The 23,258-nt window shown below is 34.3% G+C and overlaps 1 protein-coding gene and 1 pseudogene across 1 annotated transcript in view; one reads left to right on the top strand and one right to left on the bottom strand.

The window, feature by feature from the left end:
* Positions 1-23,258, top strand: part of MALRD1 (MAM and LDL receptor class A domain containing 1) — an 807,963-nt gene that overhangs the window by 397,636 nt on the left and 387,069 nt on the right. The window lies entirely within an intron of this gene.
* Positions 337-478, bottom strand: LOC118022036 (annotated as a pseudogene).

The raw sequence follows: 23,258 nt of genomic DNA, 5'->3' as shown, positions 1-23,258 counted from the left end.
TGTGGGTAGGCTAAGAACTCCATCAAAGATAGTTTAAAATAGAAAAGAGAAGAGGTGGCAAAACATACATATGTAGGAAGATGCAATTGAACTGAATCTGGAATCAGTGATTCTAATTAGTCAAATAAGACCCAGGGCTTTATTAGCAAAAGTAATATTAAATTACTATTAGGTCTGTAGAGGTTATATTTAAGATCTTATTTTGATGGCAATTTTGTTAATTGCTAAGTGATGATGGATAAAAATAATTGTTTAATGAATTTTAATAAGAGAAAGGCAACCAAGATCCGTCTTCTAAATGTCCATATTCAAATTTCGTCACTATCATACTCTCTGTATTGTTGGCAGACATTTAATAAAAATTCCGAGTATAATGAAGGAAGGGAGCAGGTGTATGTGTGTGCATGGGTGTGTGTGTGTTTTAAACTGATAAGAACAGATACTACACTTGATCTTAGCCAAAAGGCCGAGAAGCGATTGTATGTGTGTTTTAGATCCCCACAGTCATTTCCAAATATGAGTTATACAACAAATATATTTTGAGATATCACATGCTAATCAACTTTTGCTTTAAAAAAATGTAAAGCAATGGCTCCTCTTTGAGGTCACGCATTTACCTGAAATATTTGGCAGTAGTTAAAAGGCTGCTACCTACTAATGAGAGTGCTGGCAAAGCAGCTCAGGCAGAGTCCTGAGTTAGGAAAATCTGGCTGATTGTGCTTGGTTCTAATTTAGTGAACCCTGCACACAATGCTTAGTGCAAAATGCACGTGTCTGAGGTTTAAAGATACGGACATGGACCTTTGCAAGGCCCACTACATGTGTAATGTCACCTGATCTACTTAACCTCTCTAATTCTTATCTTCCTTGTCTCTAAAAATGGGACTATTGGAATTTACTCCTGAGTGATTTGAAAAATAGTTAAGATAATAATATGCAGTGTGTTTTAAACAATAGTTGGCAAATAGTTGGTGTTCAGCAAATGTTACTTCCTTCTTTTTTCCTGTTACTCCTCTTCCCTGCTAGAGAGATTATGAAGTTTAACTGTGTACATGTTGAAATTTATTAAAAGCATATTGTCTACTCACTGTTTTTTCTCCATTGTGTTCCACTTACTGCTCAAAGCAAGGGTTCAGACCCCCTTTGCATTTCTCATTCCCTTCAAAGAAATTGCTCTCACAAAAGCCCCAAATACCTCATTGCTGAATGAATTACTAAATTCTACCCCTGAAACTAATAAAAAATGAATTTGCTGATTTCATTTATTAATCATGCAGAGGAAATAAATATTCCTGAAAATCACAGAAGTGGATGACTTGGTTGGGTATGATATGTAGAGGGAAGGTGAAAGAAGTTCATTTTTAAATATACAGGCGTACTCTCTTTAAGAGAGTGTTTTCTAAGTTAATGTTACAGTAGAATAACTCTTGGTTTTTAATACTCAAATTCATAGCAGGGTGCCTGGGTGGCTCAGTCGTTAAGCGTCTACCTTCGGGTCAGGTCATGATCCCAGGAGCCCTGCATTGGGCTCCCTGCTCTGCAGGAAGCCTGCTTCTCCCTCTCCCACTCCTCCTGCTTGTGTTCCCTATCTCACTGTATTTCTGTCAAATAAATAATAAAATCTTAAAAAAAATACTCAAATTCATAGCATGCTTGTATCCCTGTATCTTTTCTTCCTTATTTTTTGTTGTTGTTGGGAGAAGGCACAATATTTATACTGGAAAATATATTTACATCACCCAAAACTCATTAGAATACTCTTTAAGCAATATATTCTACAGGAAAAATCTCAAGTCCCATTCCAAATACAATTGGTAGACAAAGACGTTTTCAAAATTTCATGCAGTGGCAATACATAGGATGTTCATTTCAGGCATTTTTATGGCTAAGAGAAGGATATCACAGTAGCAAATGTACCATGAGCCATTATTTTATCATGCATTTGTCTTGACTGTGTCTCTTCAGTGACTTTCATAGGTAGTCATATTTTGTCTAATTTGAACAATGAATGCTTCTAGAAATTGAGAAAGTGATGAAGAAATCTATGGAAAGGAAAGCCAAACAAGTGAAAGAGATTACGATGTAAGAGAAGAGAAAGAAAAATACAACATTTTGACCAAGGAGAGCTGGCTTTGAAGTGGTAGACCAAAAAAATAAAGAAAGAACTCTTAGAATATCTCATTTCACTTCTAAGTTTGTTTATGTAAACATGTAATGTTAGTCTTAGGAAGATAACAGCGAAGACTCAAAAGACCAGCTAATCAAACTGATAGACATTGCTGGCTCAAGTGAATTTATAATTCTCAAAATACAGTAATAAATACAATAGCTTAATTTTGTTTCACTGTTTCATTTGCATTTTTAGAACTTAGTTGTAGGTAGATGGGTAGATGTGTAATGCATTATGATTTTACTATTTAAATAATGGAAAATTGGCTACGGGTGTGTAGCATTTCAAAACCCAACTTCTGCTTTTTAAGAACACATTACTAACAGTGTGTAGGAAGGGGCTATGCTTAGCTTAAGTTTTCAGTGGGACACAGTGGTGGATATGGTTGGCCAGCATTGGGACCTGTGAGAGTTTGGATTTGAACGGTGAGGGACTGATTGGGCCTCTTCAAATTTGAGAGTTCTGCTTTTTTGTGTGCCACTTAGGTCTGTCTATTGAAAAAATACCCGTCTTCTGTTCATGGATGTAATAACTAATAACGTAACTGACTCCACAGCCTCTCCTTTCTTCTTTAATACAATTGATTTTTCTGGAACCCTTCTGCTTTTTTCTATATTCCAACTTTTCTCACTATGGCACCTAGATATCTGCCTGGCCTTCCACCTTCTCCTGTCCCATGTTTCTGTATTGCCAGCGATAGACTCTATTTTATGAATTTTCATTCTTCTAGTTTTATAGATCATACAACAGATATTGTATAAAATTCAGTGCAACTTGTGTAAAGAACATTTCTGGAAATGTTTTAGAATTTGTATTTAGAATCTGTATTTAGAATACTTAAAAATCAGTTTTGGATATAGCATAACAGTAAGCAGTTTTATAAACATTTATTCAAGGGCTTCTCCCACATTATTTATCACATGTATCAATTTTAAATTCATGAAATCAATACTTCTTACAAAATTATAGAATGTGTTATTAGAAATTAGTAATAATGTTAGGTATTGGGTTTTTTTAAGGTTTTACTTTTATTCCAGTTATCATGCAGTGTAATATTAGTTTCATTTGTGCAATATAGTGATTCAACACTTCCATACAACACCCAGTGCTCATCACAGTAAGTACACTCCTCCCCATCACCCGTTTCACCCATGCTTCCCCCTACCTCCCTTCTGGTAGCTATCAGTTTGTTCTCTGTAGTTAAGAGTCTGTTTTATGGTTTGCCTCTCTTTCGTTTTTTATCCCTTTGCTCATTAGTATTGCTTCTTAAACTCCACACATGAGTGAAATCGTACGGCGTTTGTGTTTCTCTGACTGGGTTATTTCCCATAGCCTCAAACTCTCTAGTCCCATCCATGTTGTTGCAAATGCCAAGATTTCATACTTTTTTTATGTCTGAGTAATAATCCATTTTATCCATTATATATATATACACACACATACACCACTTCTACCTTTTTTTCTTTTTATTAGCTAATATTGGCAATATTAATTTAAAATTTTTCTTTAGTTGTTAAGGTAACCAGTGAATTTTTTTTGGAAAATTTATCCTTTCATATAGCATTACTACAGTATAATTATTACACAAATTAACTATACAAAAGTAAGCGCTGCTGTGTAAACAAGCTGTCATTTTTTATTGAATCATCCAGGATTGGAAGTGTGCTCTATTTGTTCTGCAATAGCCAGTTTTATTCCTGCTTCTTGTAATAAAACTCTCAATGGTTAGTTAGGCACATAACATTTCTCTTCTGCAATAAATGGAAAAACATGTTGTTTCCATTGATTGAAAGATTCAGTAATGTATTGTAGTTTAATGATAAAGGCATTTAATATTTTTATGCTAATGAAGATTGTAATGTTTTATGAGAGGCATGTTTTTAAAAATTAATTTTTTTCATTGGTATATAGAAAAGCCATTAATATTTTAAAATATTTACCTTGTGTATGGCAGGGTTAAGTGCATTTATTTAGGTGATTTTTAATTTTTCTCAGTAATGTTTTATAGTTTTTTTGGAAAGTATTTTTTTAAATTTATTTTTTATTTTATTATGTTATGTTAACCACCATACATTACATCATTGGTTTTTGATGTAGTGTTCCATGATTCATTGTTTTCTTTAATACCCATCACCAGGCTAACCCATCCCCCCACCCCCCTCCCCTCTAGAACCCTCAGTTTGTTTCTGAGAGTCCATAGTCTCTCATGGTTCGTCTCCCCTTCTGATTTCCCCCCCTTCATTTTTCCCTTCCTACTATCTTCTTCTTTTTTTTTTTTTTAACATATAATGTATTATTTGTTTCAGAGGTACAGGGCTATGATTCATCAGTCTTACACAATTCACAGCACTCACCATTGCACATACCCTCCGCAATGTCTGTCACCCAGCCACCCATCCCTCCCATGCCCCACCACTCCAGCAACCCTCAGTTTGTTTCCTGAGATTAAGAATTCCTCATACCAGTGAGTCATATGACACATCTTTCTCTGATTGACTTATTTCGCTTAGCATAATATCCTCTAGTTCCATCCACATCATTGCAAATGGCAAGATTTCTTTTTTTTTTTTTTGATGGCTGCATAATATGGAAAGAGTATTTTATATAATATTTTAGATGCTAACAGCAAAGTGATATTTTTTTAAATACTTGTTTTAAATGCTAAAGCAAGAATTTCATTATTTTATTGACATATGATGTTATATTAGTTGCAGGTGTACAACATAGTGATTCAACAATTCTATGCATTACTCAGTGATTACCACAACTAAATGTAGTCACCATCTGTCACCATATAATATTATTACAATATTATTGACAATATTTCCTATACTGTACTTTTGATCTCCTTATTTATTTTATAACTGGAAGTTTGTACCTCTTAATCCTCTTACACCTATTTTGCGCATCACCCCACTCATCTCTTAGCAACTCCCAGTTGTCTGTATTTAAGAGTCTGTTTGTTTTTGTTTGTTTATTTGTTTTTTAGATTCCACATGTAACTGAAATCATGTGGTATTTGCCTTTCTCTGACTTATTTCACTTAGCATAACACCCTCCTCAAGTTCCATCCATGTTTTGAAAATTACAAACTTTCATTCCTTTTTATGGCTAATATCCTGTGTGTGTGTGTTTGTGTGTGTGTGTGACATCTTCTCTATCCATCATCTGTCAATGGGCACTTGATTTGTTCCATAGTTTGGCTATTGTAAATAATGCCGCAGTAAACATAAGAGTGCATGTATCTTTTCAAATTAGTGCTTTTGTTTTCTTTGGGTAAATACCCAATGGTGGAATTACTGGATCATATGGTATGTCTATTTTTACTGTTTTAATGAACTGCCCTACTGTTTTCCATAGTGGCTGCATCAGTTTACATTCTCACCAACAATGCACGAGGGTTCCTTTTCTTCACATCCTTGCCAACACTTACTGTCTTTTTGACACTAGCCATTCTGACTGGTGTGAGGTGATCTCATTTGATTTGCATTTTCTTGATGATTAATAATGTTGAACATCTTTTCATTTGTCTGTTGGCCATTCATACGTCTTCCTTGGAAAAATGCCTATTCAGGTTCCCCTGCCCCACCTTTTTTAATCAGATTGTTTTTTTGCTCTTAAGTTGTATAAGTTATTTACATATTTTGGCTATTAACCTTTATTGGAATATTTTCTCCCATTCCATAGATTGCCTTTTTGTTTGTTGATGGTTTCATTTGTTGTGCAAAAGCTTTTTGTTTTGGTGTAGTTCCAATAGTTATTTTTTCCTTTGTTTCTCTTGCCAGAGGAAACATATCTATAAATATGTTGCTAAGGGGGCGCCTGGGTGGCTCAGTTGGTTAAGCGACTGCCTTTGGCTCAGGTCATGATCCTGGAGTCCCTGGATCGAGTCCCGCATTGGGCTCCCTGCTTGGCGGGGAGTCTGCTTCTCCCTCTGACCCTCCCCCCTCTCATGTGCTCTCTCTCATTCTAATAAATAAATAAAATCTTAAAAAAAAAAATATGTTGCTAAGGCTGTTGTCCAAGAGATTACTGCCCAAGTTTTCTTTTAGGGGTTTTATGGTTTTAGGTATTACATTTAGGTCTTTAACCCATTTTGAGTTTATTTTTGTATATGGTATAAGAAAGCAGTCCAGTTTCATTCCTTTGCATGTAGCTGTTTCGTTTTTCCAACACCATTTGTTGAAGAGACGGTCTTTCCCCCATTGTATATTGCTGCCTCCTTTGTCAGATTAATGGACCATATATATGTGGCTTTATTTCTGGGCTCTCTACTTTGTTCCATTGATCTGTGTGTCTATTTTTGTGCCAGTTCCATAATGTTTTGATTAATAAAACTTTGTAGTACTTCTTAAAATCTGGGATTGTGACACCTCCAGCTTTGTTCTTTTTTCCCAAGATTGCTTTGGCTATTTGGAGTATTTTGTGGTTCCATATAAATTTAGCATTATTTGTTCTAGTTCTGTGAAAAGTGCCATTGGTATTTTGATACAGATCGCATTGAAGATGTGGATTGCTTTGGATAATATGGACATTTTAACAATACTAACTAATTCTTCCAATCCATGAGCATGGTATATCTTTCCATTTGTTTGTGTCATCTTCAGTTTCTCTTGTCAATGTCTTGTTGTTTTCAGAGTATCGGTTTTTCATCTATTGGTTAAATTTAGTTCTAGGTATTTCCTTCTTTTTGGTTCAATTGTAAATGAGATTATTTTCTTAATTTCTTTTTCTGCTGCTTTATTTTTAATTTAAAGAAACGTGATAGATTCCTTTATATTTTTTATCTTAGTTTGTATTCAACTTTACTTAATTCACATTAGTTCTAAGAGATTTTTGGTGGAATGTTTAGAGTTTTATATATATAGTACTTGTCACCTGTGAATAATGACAGTTTTACTTTGTCCTTAACAATTTGGATCCTTTCCTTTCTTTCTTATCTGATAGCTGTGGCTAGGACTTCCAGTAATATGTTGAATAAAAGTTATGAGAGTGGACATCCTTCTCTTCTTCCTGATCTGAGACAGAGTTCTCAGTTTTTCATCATTGAGTATTATGTTATCTGTGGGTTTTTCATATATGACCTTTATCAAGTTCAGGTGTGTTTCCTCTAAACCTACGTTATTGAGAGTTTTTATCATGAACAGATATTGAATTTTGTCAAGTGCTTTTTCTGCATCTGTTGAGATAATCATATGGTTTTTATCCTTCATTTTCTTTTTTTTTTTTTTTTATCCTTCATTTTCTTAATGTGACGTATCACATTGATTGATTTGAGAATATTGAGTCACTCTTGCATCCTTGGAATAAATCCCACTTGATCATGGTGAATGATCTTTTAGTGTGTTGTTGAATTCAGTTTGGCTGCATTTGTTGGATACTGTGTAATTATGATGTTTATTTGGCTATTGGCTTGTCTCTAGTTATACTTAGAGGATCTCTAGTTTTCCAGATGTCACCAACAAAGATGTTCTATGATTTCTATGTTATCATTGGCCTCTTGGGAAGTCAATTCTGGGAGTCATTCCTGTGGGACCACACAACAGATCACTCCTTTAACTATTTCAATAATTTTGCATATATATAATTCTCTCTATCAAATCATATTCTTTTTAAAATAGAGTAATTTGTGTTATCTGTGTTTAAATCCTGATCGATCAAGCATTTAGTACCAAAAGTTTGATTTTATTGTTCTGATTACTTGTAATTGTATGGATTTTCCAAATGTGCCATTCTGATTCTGAGAATACAGAGTAATTTGCTTGCAAGTAGAATCAGAGCATATGATGGATGGCAAGTTTTAGAAAGGGACACATAAGTTAAAAAAAAAAAAAAGAGTGCGGGGGAAGAAAGGAAAAACCAGTTTTTATATGAGACAATAAGAAAGAATTGGGAACTAAAAATCACCTCTTTTTGGATAAAGTGTTAAGAAATGATGAAAGTCAAGAATGGAATTAACTAAAGACCGCGTTCTGTAAACTTTGTATAGGTAGCACCTTACACTATATTTGCTGAATAACTACTGAAATAATTTAATTGTAGTACTTGATAAACTAGTTTATAATGACTATTTTATTTCTTACTAAATGATTGGTAATATGATATCATTACATAATTCTCAAAAATATGCTTCTGAAAGTTAAATATGTTCCTTTGCATTTACAGTTTGGTTCTTAGGAACTCGAAAAAGAACACTACATTTCTAATCTCTTAAGTAATATATGTGTTTCTGTTTCTTATAAACTTGATCCTTACTGAAATATTTATATTATAAGCAAAGTTAGAAATCATAACATTATCAGCATATTATCTCAGTTATCAAGGTAAAATTAAACTATTTTTATTGTTTGCACCCCCAAAATATATTCCAGTTACATAAAAACCAAGAAAGGTCATTTGATAAGCTATTTGAATGGTTGAGTGTAAGTGAAACAACAGAGATCATGTTTCTCTTGGAAGAAAAATATGATTGTGTGAAATCAAATATATTTCATGACCCAGTGAACTTAGTATGTCGGGAAATTTCGGCTTCACTTGAAATGCCAATTGGCTGTACCCTACTTATTTAGTAATGGAGAGATGCAGTTAAAAATACTTTAATTTTTCACTGTATTATTGCTCCAACAAAATGTCCTTTATTCAATTTAGGATTTTTTCCACATGAGCCCTTTCTTTTATTTTGTGGAAAAAATACTGAGAATTAGGATATCTGAGGGGTATTATTTTAACTGTATTTGCAATTTCCAATAAATAGTGTCTGCTTTAACAGACATATGGATAGATAACCAAAATAAGATTATTTAATCAGAGTATCATTTAAAATACTACAATTGCTAATATAAAATTTTGTGCCAGAATATGCATGTTTTCTCTTTGAAATCTTTTCATCTAGAAAGATTTTAATACAGGAAAAAGGTTTAACATTTTTAGACCCAGTTTTCTTGCTCATTTTTTATATTTATATCTCTGATCTTTTTTGTGAGATTATTTTCTTGCTTCCTGAAACATATCTATAAGAAGTCCCTTTAATGATGATCTTTTGATATTAAATCTAATTTGATTAAATGCTTTAATTTCAACATAATGTTTGAATGATAGTTTCATTGGGCATACAGGTTTAGTTTGGCTATTCTGTTAAATTTTTAATGGACATTTTCCCACTGCATGTTGGCTTCTGTTGAGATCAAGAAATCAGCTCTTGGGGCGCCTGGGTGGCTCGGTTAAGCGACTGCCTTCGCTCAGGTCATGATCCTGGAGTCCCTGGATCGAGTCCCGCATCGGCTCCCTGCTCGGCAGGGAGTCTGCTTCTCCCTCTGACCCTCCCCCCTCTCATGTGCTCTCTCTCTCTCTCTCATTCTCTCTCTCAAATAAATAAAATCTTTAAAAAAAATCAGCTCTTAATCTAATTGCCATTCCTTCTTAAGTAGTTTCTTTCCCCTCCGCTCTTAAGATCTCTTTTTCTCTGATATTCCAGTAAATCGTGTGAATTCAGGTAGTCCTCTTTTTATTTATCCTGCTTGAGATTCATTGAACTTTTTGAATCTGAGGATTGATGTGCTTCATGAATTCTTAAACATTCTAAGCTATTATGTCTTTTGATATTGCTTTTCCCCCATTCAGTCTTTTCTCTCTGGATCTCTGGTAAGACTTATTTTGGGTCTTTTCATCTTCTTTTTTCCTTTTTAAAAATGAAGTACAATTTAGATATCATGAAATGTGCACATTTTCAGTATATAATGCAATAAATTTTGACAAATGCATGCCAGTATAACCCAAAGCACATCAAAATATAGAACATTTCTATTACTCCAGATATTTTCCTTTTTCTTCTTCTCATGGATACTGCCCCCTAAAAATGAAATAATTCCCCCCATCCCTCCAGTCAGAGGTGACCAATGTTCTGATGTTTATCATTATATATTAGATTTGCCTGTCATGAGCTTCCTATCAATGATATATCTGGCTCCTTTTGCTCAGCATAAAATTTTGAAATTTATATTGTCAAGTGTATTACTAATTTGTTTCTTTTTATTAATGAATAGTATTCTATCTTGTGAATATATTATCATGCGTTTATTCTCTTAATCAAGACACATGGGTTGTTTCAAATTATTGGATACTGTGAATTAAGCTGCTAGGAAGATTTTTGTATACATCTCTTTGTGGAAATGTGTTTTCTTTTTGTAAATACCTGTTACTGCAATTGCTTGGTCATAGGACAGATGTATTTCTCACATTATAAAAATAAAAAAAATTAATAATTATATTATTTTATAATCCCACCAGCAATATATGAGATTGCCAGTTGATACCCTCACCAATATTTGGTTTGTTTGTTTTTTTAATCTTAGCAGTTCTAGTAGGAATGAAATGGTATCTCATTGTGGTTTCAGTTTACTTTCGCCTGATGGTTTTTACTTGTGCTTATTGGTCATCTGTATATATTCCTCTTTGGAGTGTCTGTGTAAGCATTTTTTTTCATTTGTATGCTTAATATTGAGTTATAGATATTTATTAAATACTGAGGATGTTAAGTACCAGCATATACATGTATTATAGTCTTTTTCCCTCAGTAAGTGTCCTGTTTCCTTAATGGTGTCTTCTGCTGTTGAGATATGTCCAATTTATTAATTTTTTTCTGTAATTGTTGCTACTTTCTGTGCCTTACTAAGGAAACTTTCCTTATCTAAGGTCACAAAAATATCCTTCTATAATTACTCATAAGTTTTAGAGCTTTATATATTTTTTTAAGATTTTATTTATTTATTTGACACAGAGAGAGCACAGGCAGGGAGAGTGAGAGAGAGGGAGAAGCAGGCTCCCTTCTGAGCAGGGAGCCTGATGCTGGGCTAGATCCCAGGTTCCTGGGATCATGACCTGAGCCAAAGGCAGACACTTAACTGACTGAGCCACCCAGGCACCCCTAGAGCTTTAGCTTTTATATTTAGGTCTCTGATTCATCATGAATTAATATAATGTATGGTGTTCCAACATCATTTGTTGAAATTACTGTTGTTTACCTATTGATAGCTTGGAAACTTTTGTCAAAAATTAATCATTTAAGGGGCGCCTGGGTGGCTCAGTCGTTAAGCGTCTGCCTTCGGCTCAGGTCATGATCCCAGAGTCCTGGACTCGAGCCCCCACATCGGGCTCCCTGCTCCACGGGAAGCCTGCTTCTCCCTCTCCCACTCCCCCTGCTTGTGTTCCCTCTCTCGCTGTCTCTTTCTCTGTCAAATAAATAAATAAAATCTTTAAAAAAAATTAATCATTTAAGTGTAGGACTAAAGCTGGTCCTTTGTTCTCTTCTATTGATTTATTTGTTTACTCTTACTACCTATTTTACTTCCTACATATTTTTATATAAATGTTAGAGTCTACTAGGATATCGGTTGTGATATCATTGTATCTGTCAATTTGGAATGAATTGAGGTCTTATCCATGTTTAAAAAGTTATCTCTAACTTTTTAATGCTATTGGTAGTGGTACTGTTTTATTTTGACTTATTTCATAGGTGTTCATAGTTAATATATTTGACTTTTTGTGATAATTTTATATCTATGGCATTGTAAAATACACATATTAATTCTTATAGTCATCTTTCATAAATTCTTTAGGACTTAAAATCATGGAACATGATAAAAGACAGTGTTATTCTTCCTTTCCCAGCTTCAAGTGTTTGTTTATTTTTCTTGCTGGCTAAAATGGATATCCAGGACAACATCAAAAATAAGTGGTGGGGGGGACCTGGGTGGCTCAGTTGGTTAAGCGTTGCCTTCAGCTCAGGTCATGATTCCAGGGTCCTGGGATTGACCCTGCAACAGACTCCCTGCTCTCGGCTCCTCACTTTTCCTTCTGCCCCTAAACCCCACTCATGCACGTGCTCTCTCACTTTCTCTCTCAAATAAATTAATAAGTAAAAATCTTTAAAAAAAAATAAGTGTTGGGCAGTGACATTTTGCCTTGCTTCTCATTTTAGAGGAGAGCAGTCTGTTTCCATTAAGTATGATGTTAGTTGTACAATTTAAAGTTGTGTCCTTTATCAGTTTGAAGAAGTTTCCTTCTGTTCCTGATCTTCTAAGTGATTTAAAATCATGATTGGGTATTAAATTTTGTCAAATGCTTTTTCTGGATTTATGAAGAAAATCATGTGCTATTTCTCCTTTAGTATCTAACTGTGAGTATTACATTAGCTGATTTTCAAATCTTGAACAAGCCTTGCATTCTTAGATTTAACCCCACTTGATTAGAGAGTGTTGCCTGTCTACATTTTATTTATTTTTTATTTTTTTCTTGGTACCCTTGTTGAAAATCATTTGACCAATATATATTTGAGAGTTTATTTCTGGACTCTTTCCCTGTCTACATTTTAGATTTTAGCTGATATGTTTTTCTTGGGGATTTTTGCATATATATTAATGAAAGCATTGTTCTGTAACTTTTTTTTTTTGTATTTTATCTACAATTACCTCATCTTTTATAGTATATCTATCTCATTCATTTACATATTTATATTTCCTCTCATGGAATTCTATTGCATGTTTTCATGCATTTTTAGAATCCTTTTTTTTCTCTTTTTTTTATTTTTACTGCTTGACACATAATTGGAGCTCAGCAATTATTTTCTAAATGAACTAATGAGAAAGTTAAAGGGAATTCTCACAGATATGGGTATGGAGATGGTTCATGAGGCAGTCAACAAAGATTGGTTCAGGAGGCATAACCTGCAGAAGCAATATCTTCAAGAAAACATAAAAAATTTGAGTATAGGGAAACTAATAATTGTATAAACTTAAATGGAATAAATATATATGTGGTTAAGTCAAGGACAATATGTATCTATTTGTAATAATAATGAACACTGCATATGAATTTCATCAAAACTCATAACTTTTGGATATATGAGGGGATAGAGTATATGTGTTGGAGAAGAGAGTAGTGTAAGACTTATGTCCTTATTTTCAAAGGGCAAAAGTGTTAGATTATACCTAAAATTAAAAAAAAATCAAGGATTAGTATACATATTTTATTTATACACATGCAGAAAATAGCAGACTAAATAGATAAAAGAGGTAAAAATGAATTTATCCAAAGTAATAGTAATAGACTTAGTGTGGAATGAGACATGAGTTATCTGAAGTAGTATTCAGCTTTTAAAACTCCATATATGTGTTATTTTATTAAAAATAAAAATTTAAAGTAAATTTTATCTGGATAAGAAGGTTATGTATAATGAAGACAAGACTGGTCTAGTTTTTTTAAAAAATCATTAGGTTTCTCAAGTCTGGGATTACCAGTCAGACCATATATTTTTTTTGTCATTATAGTCTTCATAAATAATCTATAGTAAGATCATTAATGATTAAAAAAAATCAATACTCTTGTGAATTAAAGTCCTCTGTCCAAATGAATATTTTCAAGTGGCCTTTTAAAGATTGAAACTCTTAGAAAATGTGAATTTACACTTTTGGGAAAAAAGTAAGTCATGCTAAAATATATGCTATTTAGTAGAACAGAAAGATAGAAGTTCATCTTATTTTTTTAACAGGTTTCTTTCTTGCAGTTTAGTAAATACTGAAAGAAAGAAAAAAGAAAAAAGGATAATAATGTAAATTATGAGGGAAATGTTCTATAAAACTTTTAAGAAAATGTGTTCTTGTTGTAAGTTTCTTTTTTTATTGTGGTATAATTGACATAAAACATTATGTTAGTTTCAGGTGTAAAACATAGTGCTTTGACATTCATATACATTGCAAAATGATCACCACAATGTCTACTTAGCATCTGTCACCAAACAAAATTACAAAATTTTTTTTCTTGTGGTGAGAACTTTTAAGATTTTTCTTGTGGTGAGAACTTTCTTAACAACTTTCAAATATTATTGACTGTAATTACCATGCTGTATATTATATCCTCATGACATATTTATTTTATAACTGGAAGTTTGTTTCTTCATCCCCTTCACCTGTTTGCCCACTCTCTTCAGCCTCATTTCTCTCTGGCAACTACCAAACTATTCTCTGTATCTATGAGTTTTGTTTTGTTTAGTTTTGTTTATGTTTTTAGATTCCATATATAAGTGAAACCATGTTATTTGTCTTTCTCTGTCTGGTTTATTTCACTTAGCATAATATTCTCAAGGTCCATCCATGTTGAGGGAAATGACAAGATTTCATTCTTTTTTATGACTGAGTAGTACTCCATTATATATATACCACATCTGTTTTATTCATTCATCTATAAATGGACAATTAGGTTGTGTCCATAATTGGCTATTGTAAATAATGCTGTGATGAACATAGGGGGGCATATACCTTTTTGAATTAGTGTTGTGATTTCTTTTAGAAATACTAGAAGTTGAATTTCTGTGTTTTTTTTAATTTTGAGGAAACTCCATACCATTTTCCATAGTTTCTCCACCAATTTGCATTCTCATCGATAGTGCATGAGGTTTTCTTTTCTCTGCCTCTGCACCAACATTTATTATTTCCTGTCATTTTGAAAATAGCCATTCTCACAAGTATGATATGATATCTCATTGTGGATTTGATTTGCATTTCCCTGATGATTAGTAATGATGAGCATCTTTTCATTTGTCTGTTGGTCTTCTGTATGTCTTTGGAAAATGTCTATTAAGATTCTTTTTTCATTTTTAATTTGAATTGTTTGTTCTTGTGTTGTTTAGCTGTATGAGTTCTTTATATATTTCGGATATTAACCCCTTATTGGATATATGATTTGCAAATACCTTCTCCCATTCAGTAGGTTGCCTTTCTATTTTGTTGATGGTTTCATTCACTTTGCAGAAACTTTTTAGTTTGATGTAGTGTCCCATCTTTTTTATTTTTGCTTTTGTTGCCATTGCCTTTGGAGTAGATAACAAAAAAATATGTTTATTACCAAGAGCAGTGCCAAGGAGTTTACCATCTATGGTTTCTTCTAATAGTTTTGAGTATGATGTAAAATGGTGGTCCAGTTTCACTCTTTTGCATATGGCTGTCCGGTTTTTCCAGCACCATTTATTGAAGAGACTGTCTTTTCCCCATTGTGTATTCTTGCCTGTGTTTCATAAATTAATTGTCTATATATGCTTGTGTTTATTTTGGACTTTCTATTCTGTTCTATTGATCTTCATGTTTTATGCCAATACCATACTATATTGATTACTGTAGCTTTGTAATGTAGTTAGAAATTAGGGAGCATGATGACTTCATCTTCGTTCTTTCACAAGATTGCTTTGGCTATTGAGGATCTTTTGTGGTTCCATATATATTTTGGGATTGTTCTATTTCTGTGAAAACTGTCATTGGCATTTTGATAGGGATTGCACTGAATATATATATATACATACACACATATGTGTGTGTATATATATACATATATATATATATATATATATATATATATATAGCATTGGGTAATATGGACATTTTTACAATATATTAATTCTTCTAATACATTAACATGGAATAATCTTACATTTATTTGTGTCTTCTTCAGTTTATTTCATCAGTGTCTTATAGTTTTCAGAATATAGGTCTTTTAGCTCCTTGGTTAAATTTATTCCTAGGCATTTTATTCTTTTTGAAACAACTGTAAATGGGATTGTTTTATTTTCTTAATTTATCTGAGAGGTTTTTGTTAGTATATAAAAACAAAGCATATTTTTTATATTGATTTTGTACACTGCAACTTTATTAAATTCCTTTATTTAAACAGTCTTGATTTTTTTTGTGATATCTTTAGGATTTTCTGTATATTAAATTGTGTCTTCCACATATAATGATAGTTTTACTTCTTTATTTTCAATTTGGTCTTTATTTCTTTTCCTTGCTTAATTGCTCTAAGACTTCAAATACTATGTTCAATGAAAGTAGCAAGAGTGGGGGTTCTTGTCTTGTTACTGATCTTAACAGAAAAGCTTTCAGCTTTTCACCATTGAGTCTGATGTTAGCTGTGGGGTGTCTTTTATAGCCTTTATTATACTAAGATATATTTCTTCTATACCCACTTCATTGTAAGTTTTTATCATAAATGATACTGAATTATATCAAATGCTTTCTCTGCTTTTATTGAGATGGTCACACAATTTTTATACTTTATTGATGTGATATATCGTATTTCTTGATTTGCAGATGTTGAAACATCCTTGCATCTGTAGAATAAGTCCACTTTATCGTGATGTATGATCCTTTTAATGTTATTATTGAATTCTGTTTACTAATATTATGTTGAAGATTTTTGCCTCTTTGTTCCAGGGTTATTGGCTTGTGATTATTTATTATAATTATTATTTTTGTATGTGTGTGTGTGTGTGTGTGGTGTCCTTGTCTGGTTTTGGTATCAGCATTAATGCTGGCCTCATTTTATAAGTTTGGGAATATTCCCTCCTCTTAAGTTATTTGGAAGAGTTTGAGAAAGATAAGGTGTTAAATCTTTTATGTTTGCTAGAATTTATCAGGGAAGTCATCTGGTCCTGAACCTTTCTTGTTTAAAGTTTTTTGATTAGTAATTTAATCTCCTTCCTAATAATTGTTCTATTCAGATTTTGTTTTTTTTATGAGTTAGTCTTGGAAGGTGGTTTCTTTCTGGGAATTTATCCATTTTTTTTTCCTAAATTGTCCGATTTGTCGGTCTGTAATTGTTCATGGTAGTCTCTTATGATCCTTTATATTTTTTATGGTAGCAGTTGTAATTTTTCCTCTTTAATTTCTGTCTTGATTTGTCTGAGCCCTCTCTTTTTTTTCCTTAGTGAATAAGGTTTGTCAATTTTATCTTTTTAAAGAACCAGCTCTTAGTTTTATTTATCTTTCTATTCTCTTTTTAGTCCCTATTTTATTTATTTCCCCTTTGGTCTTTGTTATTGTCTCTCTTCTACTAATTTTAGGCTTTGTTTGTTTTTCTTTTCCTAGTTCCTAAAAGTTATATTGCTTATTTGAGATTTGTCTTGTTTTGAGGTAGACCTATGTTGCTACAAACTTTGCTCTTAGAACCACTTTTGCTGCATCCCACAGATTATGGTATGTTGTATTTCCATTTTCATTGTGTCAAAGTATTGTTTGCTTTCTCCTTTTGATTTCCTTTTTGACCCATTAGTAGCATGTTGTTTAATCACTACCTATTTTTGATTTTCCCACTTTTCTTCATATAATGGATTTCTAATTTCATACCATTGTGGTCAGAAAATTGTTTGGCATGATTTCAATCTTAAATTTATTGAGACTTGTTTTTCAGTTAAGCATGCGTTATGTCCTGGAGAATGTTCCAGGTACGCTTGAAAAGAAAGTGCATTCTGCTGCTTTGGGATGGAATGTTCTGTATGTCTCTTAAGTCCTTTAGGTCAAATGTGTTATTTGAGGCCAATGTTTATGTTTCCTTATTTATTTTCTGTCTGTATAATTTATCCATTGATATAAGTGAGATATTAAAGTCCTTCAATATTAATTTATTGCTGTCAATTTTCCCCTTTAGGTCTGTTAATATTTGATATATATATAAGTATATATATGTATGTATATATGTATGTGTAAGTGCTCCTATGTTGGGTGAATAAATGTTTACAAGTGTTATATGTTTTAGTTGGATTGACCCCTTTTCATTATGTAATATGCTTCTTTGTTTTTATTACTGTCTTTGTTTTAAAGTCTCTTGTCTAACTATAGCTACACCCTTCTTGTGGTTTCCATTTGCATGAAACATTTTCTTCCATCCTTTTCCTTTCAGTCTGTGTGTGTCCTTACATCTTATGTGTGTCACCTCTAGGCAACATATAGTTGGGTCTTGTTTTTTAATCCATTCAGCCTGTGTCTTTTGATTGGAGAATTTAGTCCATTTTTTAGTTCATATAAAGTAATTACTAATGGGTATGTACTGATAGGTATGGCACTGAGAAACGCCTTTTTGTTAATTGTTATCTGAGTGTTCTGTAGTTTCTCTCTATTCCTTTCTTTTCCTTTTTATTCTTTTGTGGTTCATGACTTTCTGTCATATTAAGCTGAAATTTCTTTCTCATTATCCTTTCTATGTCTATTACAGGTTTTTGCTTTATGGTTACCATGAGGCTCACATAGAGAAACACACACACACACACACACACACCCCAGTCTACTTTAAATTAATAGCAAGTAAAGCTTGAATGAATTTTTACTCCCCTCCCATCAATATGTTTTTGTTGTTACATTTTACATTTTTTGTGTCTCCCCTAATTATTAGTTATTTCCTTTGTCTTATTTTAATCTCTGTATTATCTTTCTAAGTGATTATTCCACTCCCTTTCCTATATATTTACCTTTGCCAGTGAGAGTTTTACTTTCTTATGTTTTCTTATTGATAATTTAATGCCCTTTCTTTTCAGCTGAAGGCCATCCCTTTAAATTTCTTATAGGACTGGGTTATTGGTGGTGAACTCCTTTAGCTTATGCTTGTCTAGAAAACTCTTTGTCTCTCTTTCAATTCTCTTTGTAGAATATTCTTGGTAGAGAATTCTTGGTTGGAAGCTTTTTCTTGTCAGCACTTTGAATACATCATGTTTCTTCCTTCTGGCTTGCAAAGCTTCTGCTGAGAAAGCTGTTGATAACCTTAGGGTGTTTCCTGGTATGTAACAAGTTGTTTTCTCTCGCTTTTTGCAAGATTTTTTATTTTTAACTTTTGACATTTTAATTATAATGTGTGTTGTTGTGAGTCTCTTTTGGTCCTTATTATTTGAAACTCCCTAGACTTCTGGGAGCTGGATGTCTGTTTTCTTACCTAGATTAGGGAAGTTTTTGGCCGTCATCCCTACAAATATATTTCTGCCCCTTTCTTTTTCTCGTCTCCTCCTGGGACCCCTAGAATGAGATGTTATTGCATTTGATGTTGTTCTATATGTCCCATAAGCTATCTTCATCTTTTAATGTTTATTTCTTTTTGTAGTTCATTTGCGTGAGTTCAATGGCCCTGAATTCCAGATCACCGATCTGTCTTGTGCTTCATCTAATCTGCTGTTGAATCCCACCAGTGTATTTTTCAGTTCAATTATTATTTTCTGTAGCTCTGTCATTTCTCTTTGGTGCTTTCTTATACTTTCTGTCTCTTTACTGAAGTTCTCTCTGCATTCAACCATTCTCTTCCCAAGGTCAATGAACATCTTTATGACAATTACTTTGAACTCTTTATCAAGTAAATTACTTATCTCCATTTTGTTAATTTTTTTTTTCCTGGGGTTTTATCATGTTCTTTTATTTGTAACATATTCCCATTTCTTCATTTTGGTTGAGTCTATGTTTGTTTCTATGTATTAGGCAAAATAGCTATCTTTCCATTCCTGAATAGGTGGCCCTCTGCAGAAGATGTAACTTACTGTTTAATCTTATTCTTGGTTGTTTCTCAAACTGTCTCCCTGATTGCTTCAGACCCCTTGGGTCCAGAAACCCAAGTCACACCTGTCCACCACAAGCTGGCACTCAAGGGGTATCCCCTTTGTGGGCTGCATGTACCTGCTGGCTTTGGGGCAACACAAAGGCAGGGAGTAGACAGAGTGTTTGCCTCCTGCCTCCTGCAAGTCTGTGTGAGTTACGGGGGTGAGGTACTCATCTGCTGTCTCGGGTGGGACTGTAGGGCCAGCGTGGTGGGGTGGGTTCCTTGGGGCTGTGGAAGTAGGACGGGGATATGGTTCTCACTGTTTGCCTCTGGCAGGGCCATGCACAGGGGCAGGCGCTAGCTGGAGAGAACGATAGTGCAAAAATTATGCTTGGCAGTGCCAGCACTAACCAGGTAAAGGGAGAACATAAAAATGGTGCTCGCCAGCACCTCTATCCCTGGATGATGTTTCAAGAGGCTTTTGCCCCTCTTGCAGTCTCTTTAAGATTAGTAAGTGAATCTCTTGCACATATGATTTAGACTCTTCAAACTACTACTGTTGCACTGGGTCTTGGGTCTAGTGAACCTGTGTGTGATCTTTCAAGAGCAGAATCTCCATTCTCTACAGTCTCATGGTTCTCCTGGACATGAACCCAGTTGCCTTCAAAGCCAGACGTTTTGGAGGCCTGGCTTTGTGGTCCACCTTTCCAGGCCTGGTTTGCCTACTGTGGGACACAAACCCCTTGTTCCAAAGGGAGAAGTTCCGTATTTGTAGATCCCTCACACTGGTGGGTCACTGTGCCAGAGGTTGGGTTTTGGTGAGGTGATGTCTATGTGTCTTCTCTCTGTCTTGATGTAGCCCTTTTATCCTCTTTTGTGCAGTAGCCATTCAGCCAGTTCTCAGAATTGTTTCTATATGTAGCTATAGATTTGTTGTGTCTATGGCAGGAGGTGATTTCCGGATCCCCCTATGCCACCATTGTGAACCACCTCTCCAACGATGACTTATTGAGCTCCTACTTCAAGCGTCAGTTTCTACTGTAGGCACTGGGGATAACAGTAGGATACAAAACAAGCCCTATTCTCACAGAGCTTTGCATTCAGTGTGAGAATTTGAGCACAGCTTTAACCTCTCTGGTCCTCAGTGTTACCATCTGCTTTAATGTGGGCCTTCTCTTATTTGCTGTTGCATACGAGTTTCTTCACCAGTTTTTAGGATTTCTTCAGAGGAAGTTGTTCCATATGTAGCTGCAGATTTGGTGTATTTGTGGGAAGAGGGGAGTTCAGGATTCTCCTACATGGCCATCTTGAGCTAGAACCCCTCTCACACTTTTATATGTACTGTACCTCACTTTGAATTGCTCTTGGATCTGTGGGTTTGATATTGTTCACAGTGTTTTCCTAAAAATATAAAGGTCAATTAGCCAAGAAGCTTTGGCAGTTTTTGCACTGTTTTGTGGCTGTGACCCAAACATCAAAGTGAGAATATAAGTCAGCATGGAAATAGAAAAATTGGAATTTTCTATCAGTTAGATTTGTACTGAATATTCAAGAAAACACATTTATCAGTTCAAAACAATTTGTGACCAGCTAGGTTCTTCTTCATGTTGGATATCGCACAAGCAGTTGAACTGAATGAAATGAAGTTCTTTACTGCTCACTTAACATAAATTATTTCTTTTTCTTTTTAAAGATTTATTTATTTTTATATTTATTTTTAAAATTATGTTATGTTAGTTTCTTTTTTAACTTTATTTTATTCTGTTATGTTAATCACCATACATTACATCATTAGTTTTTGATATAGTGTTCCATGATTCATTGTTTGCATATAACGTCCAGTGCCCCATTCAATATGTGCCCTCTTTAATACCCATCACCAGGCTAACCCATCCCCCCACCCCCTGCATAACCCTCAGTTTGTTTCTCAGACTCCATAATCTCTCATGGCTCATCTCCCCCTCCGATTTTTCCCCCTTCATTTTTCCCTTCCTACTGTTTTTTTTTTTTTTTAACATATGATGAATGATTTGTTTCAGAGGTACAGGTCTGTGATTCATCAGTCTTACAAAATTCATAGCGCTCACCATAGCACATACCCTCCCCATTGTCTATCACCCAGCCACCCCATCCCTCCACCCCCCACCACTCCAGCAACCCTCATTTTGTTTCCTGAGATTAAGAATTCCCCAAATCAGTGAGATCATGAGATAGTCTTTCTCTGATTGACTTATTTCGCTTACCATAATACCCTCTAGTTCCATCTGCGTCATTGCAAATGGCAAGATTTTGTTTGTTTGTTTGTTTGTTTTGATGGCTGCATAATATTCCATTGTATATATATGCCACATCCATTCATCTGTAGATGGACATCTTGGCTCTTTCCAGAGCTTGGTTATTGTGGACATTGCTGCTATAAACATCGGGGTGCACGTACCCCTTCGGATCCCTACTTTTGTATCTTTGGGGTAAATACCCAGTAGTGCAATTGCTCGGTTGTAGGGTAGCTCTATCTTCAACTTTTTGAAGAACCTCCATACTGTTTTCCAGAGTGGCTGCACCAACTTGCATTCCCACCAACAGTGTAGCAGGCTTCCCCTTTCTCCGCATCCCCGCCAACATCTGTCGTTTTCTGACTTGTTAATTTTAGTCATTCTGACTGGTGTGAGGTGGTATCTCATTGAGGTTTTGATTTGGATTTCCCTAATGCTGAGTGATGTTGAGCACTTTTTCATGTGTCTGTTGGCCATTTGGATGTCTTCTTTGGAAAAATGTCTGTTCATGTCTTCTGCCCATTTCTTGATTGGATTCTTTGTTCTTTGGGTGTTGAGTTTGATGAGTTCTTTATAGATTTTGGATACTAGCCCTTTATCTGATATGTCATTTGCAAATATCTTCTCCCATTCTGTCCGTTGTCTTTTGGTTTTGCTGATTGTTTCCTTTGCTGTGCAAACTTTTTATCTTGATGAAGTCCCAATAGTTCATTTTTGCCCTTGCTTTCCTTGCCTTTGGCGATGTTTCTAGGGAGAAGTTGCTGCAGCTGAGGTCGAAGAGGAAGCTGCCTGTGTTCTCCTTTAGGATTTTGATGGACTCCTGTCTCACATTAAGGTCTTTCATCCATTTTGAGTGTATTTTTGTGTGTGGTGTAAGGAAATGGTCCAGTTTCATTCTTCTGCATGTGGCTGGCCAAATTTCCCAACACCATTTGTTGAAGAGACTGTCTTTTTTCCACTGGACATTCTTTCCTGCTTTGTCGAAGATTAGTTGACCATAGAGTTGAGGGTCCATTTCTGGGCTCTCTATTCTGTTCCATTGATCAATGTGTCTATTTTTATGCCAGTACCATATGTCTTGATGACAGCTTTGTAATAGAACTTGAAGTCCAGAATTGTGATGCCGCCAGCTTTGCTTTTCTTTTTCAACATTCCTGTGGCTATTTGGGGTCTTTTATGGTTCCATACAAATTTTCGTGTTATTTGTTCCATTTCTTTGAAAAAAGTGGATGGTATTTTGATAGAGATTGCATTGCATGTGTAGATTGCTCTAGGTAGCATTGACATCTTCACAATATTTGTTCTTGCAATCCATGAGCATAGCATGTTTTTCCATTTCTTTGTGTCTTCCTCAATTTCTTTCATGAGTATTTTCTAGTTTTCTGAGTACAGATCCTTTGCCTCTTTGGTTAGATTTATTCCTAGGTATCTTACAGTTTTGGGTGCAATTGTAAATGGGATCGACTCCTTAATTTCTCTTT

Source organism: Mirounga leonina, unplaced genomic scaffold, assembly GCF_011800145.1.
Source record: "Mirounga leonina isolate KUSES-001 unplaced genomic scaffold, KU_Mleo_1.0 Mir_175, whole genome shotgun sequence".
NCBI lineage: Eukaryota > Metazoa > Chordata > Mammalia > Carnivora > Phocidae > Mirounga > Mirounga leonina.
This window is presented reverse-complemented; position numbering and strand designations above follow the sequence as displayed.